This window comes from Sapajus apella, unplaced genomic scaffold (genome assembly GCF_009761245.1).
Source record: "Sapajus apella isolate SASKATOON/1434 unplaced genomic scaffold, GSC_monkey_1.0 scaffold1, whole genome shotgun sequence".
Taxonomy (NCBI): domain Eukaryota; kingdom Metazoa; phylum Chordata; class Mammalia; order Primates; family Cebidae; genus Sapajus; species Sapajus apella.
In genome coordinates, this window is record NW_022436941.1 from 8769493 (window position 1) to 8772796 (window position 3304).

At 51.5% G+C, this 3304-nt stretch overlaps 1 long non-coding RNA gene across 1 annotated transcript; it reads left to right on the forward strand.

The window, feature by feature from the left end:
• Nucleotides 1–977: 977 nt before the first annotated feature.
• LOC116559341 lies at nucleotides 978–2965 on the forward strand. The gene is made up of 2 exons (XR_004272435.1): nucleotides 978–1559; nucleotides 2841–2965. It is a non-coding gene; the product is annotated as an uncharacterized LOC116559341 (long non-coding RNA).
• Nucleotides 2966–3304: the final 339 nt, after the last annotated feature.

Genomic DNA, 3304 nt, shown 5'->3' on the forward strand with positions numbered 1-3304 from the left:
GGCAAATTTTTTGTATTTTTAGTAGAGACGGGGTTTCACCATGTTGGCCAGGCCGGTCTAGAATTCCTGACCTCAAGTGATCCGCCTGCCTCAGCCTCCCAAAGTGCAGGGATTACAGGTATGATCCACTGCACCTGGCCCCAGTTTCTATATTCTGAAACCCTCCTGTCAGTCTCCACCTAAAGCACTCTAATGACAGACACCTAGTGACTGCAGTGTTGCCTCCTTCCGAGTTAGCTGTGCTGCACTAGAGCTATCTGCCTGTTCTAAACTGCCCCCTTAGTGTTGGGTGACAGTAACAGGATGCTGGATAGGATTTTACCAACTGCCCTGGAAAAGACAAGCAGCACCCAACCATGCGCCTCTGAGCCAGGAAGAAACCATTCAGACAGAGGGCCCTAGAGCCTTCTATCCTCCCACCATGTGGAGGAGAAAGGACATAGGGTTTCCCTTTGCCTAAGTGGACACCTAAAAGTTAGAGGGCCTTAAATCTCTGATTAAGATTGTTGCCTTCCAGGCGAGGAGACCCATCAGGCAGAGGATGCAGGACAACCACAGGGACCAGAGCAATGGGGCTCATAAGAGGCCACACCATGGGTTTTCCTTGATGGGGAACTGTGAGGGAGGGAGGTCTCTGCTTATTCTTACTGAAAGTCCTGTAGGATGCACACACATGCCCCGTGGGGACCCACCTGCCACAGACAGCCTCACAGCCAGACATGCCCAGCCTGAAAAGCAGCAACAAATCAGCGGATGACGATAGTGCCTGTCATGTAAGAGACAGGTCTCTTTCCACCCTCTTCCTCCCTGCCCCAGTACACCACGGAGGAAAAGGTCCTGAAGAGGGAGGAGAGAAGAAAAAGGCCAGACCATGCCCTCCCCTGTGCCCCCATTTCAGCTCTCTGTGGCCAGTGCCAGCCAGCCCTGGGGAGAGGAAGAGATGGGCGTCACATTGGAAAAGAGTTTGAGGCTCTAAGCTGTGCTGGAATTTTTTTTTTTTTTTTTAAGTGCTGCAAGTGACTCCAGAGTTGGGAGTCTGCCCTGGAAGTTGATCCGGGTCAGGAGTGAGTGGCAAGAAGGGAGACAGTTGGGGCTGGTGATTGGAGTAAACAAAGTGTTCTGTGTTTGCCCCAGGCTCCAGGCATGCCACAGCCAGGTGCAGATGTAGAGCACCCAAACCAGCTCCACAACCCTGCCACAGCTCCCCCATGCCCTTCACTCAAAGCCTGTTATTCCTATGCACCTGCCTCCCCATTCAGAGGCCTGACTAACCTTTCCCCAAGGAGACCTGTCAGGTGTGGATAACCTTCCCTTCCTGCTGAAGTGGAAGTCCCCTGAGACTGAGAGAGGAGAGTTTGGACAAATGTTCACCGCTCTGTCTGATTCACACGCATCTTCTTCCAGGGCACTTTTTTTGGGAGCTAAAACCCTTCAGCCCCTGGACCGTCACCCTCTTTTCTCAGAGAAAGCCCTCCTCCCAGGCCTGCCCTTTCATCAAGACTCAGCCTAAGAAGATATCAGAGGTCTTAGAGCCCGGATCCACTTTCCCAAATCCCCAGGTAGGGCCCCCTGTCTCAGGCCTGGAGACCTGGCTCAGGCATTGTGGGAGCCAGGGGTGATGCCCACTCCCTACTCTTTGGTTTCCAGTGCATACAGTGGGTAGCTTTGAGTTACAGCAGCAGGAGAAGAGTGACAAGCAGGCTGGAGCATAAGTGCCAAGAGCCCTGAGTAGTGGTCAGAGAAAAAGGAAGCCACAGAGCCCTGGATCACAGGAGTGCTATGTGGTCCCAGCAGGCTGGGGCTCTTGTTGTGTGTAATTGGGCATTAAGCGTCGAGTAACCCAGAAGTCTGGAGGACACAGTATTCCATGACACAGGCCTGGACCACACAGGACAGGTCTCACTGTACCTCCCCATGTGAGCTCCACATTCTACAGACCTTGAAATTTTTGATGGCGTCCAATTCCGGGGTAAAGGAGTAGGCCCATGAGAATACCTCGGGGCCCTTATAAACCCTACTCCTGATGCAGGAGTGGGGGCTGCAGGGCTCTGTGTTTCACATGAGCTCCAGGATAAGCTCACTTGCCCCTTACTCAGCGCTCTCCAGAGAGCTCTTCCCAACCACCCCAGATAATTACGCACATTGAGTTTTCCAAAAGGGCTTTGAGCTTTGGAAGTGAGAGGATCATAAGCCAGACCTCAACATGGGCTGAGCACAAGAGTGCATCAGCCAGGAGGAAAAGTGTCTTTCTGTAATTTGCCCACTTGGAGAGCAAATTCTCATCCATGCAAAGGCAGCTCATGCTGGCAGAGATCAGCTTCACTCGACTCATCGCTGTTGCTGTCCTTTAATTTATATGGCTTCTGCGGTGAGCAGGTCTACACACACCTACCCCTGAAGGCTGAGGGAGCTGAGAGGCTGAATGAAAAGGCTGACAAGTCCCGTTTCTCAGAAAGAAGTATTTAATAGGGACTTACGAACGGAAGTGATGTCTTTGCCAGCTGAGAGACGGTGGATCCCCACAGTCATCCTCCAGAAGTTATTCTTAATATGGCATGCTTTTAGGGTAAATGCATGTGTAATTGTTCATATCTTAGATCCTCTTGCGAAACTCCTTACCACTGGTGGAGTTAGATAAGCATCTTTACAAGGGTTTATCTACACTACATGCATTGTTTCTTGACCTTGCTGCTGAACACCTTGGTATGCAGGAGTCAAATGTCAGTCACATGGTGGTTTTGCTTCAAGATGGCGTCACTTTTGACATGCAAACTATTTTCCTACACGTGGCTCTGATTATGGTGGTTACTAACTCCCTGCTCACTGTATTTCCCCTGCAGGCACCCAGAGGCAAGCAGGGCAGAGACAGATGTCTTCGCTGAAGGCCCTGTAAAGCCCAAGGGCACAAGGGATTTGCCCTGGCCTGAGGGGGTTCCCAGTACAAAGGACTTTCAACTTTAAAAAACAAGGATAAGTCCAGACAAATCTCACTCTACACTGTGCCTGATTGGTGAGTCTTCCCTCTGTACATAGGAATTTAGTTTAAAACATTTGCTTTACAGACCGGGCGCGGTGGCTCAAGCCTGTAATCCCAGCACTGTGGGAGGCCGAGGCGGGTGGATCACGAGGTCAAGAGATCGAGACCATCCTGGTCAACATGGTGAAACCCCGTCTCTACTAAAAATACAAAAAATCAGCTGGGCATGGTGGCGCGTGCCTGTAATCCCAGCTACTCAGGAGGCTGAGGCAGGAGAATTGCCTGAACCCAGGAGGCGGAGGTTGCGGTGAGCCGAGATTGCGCCAT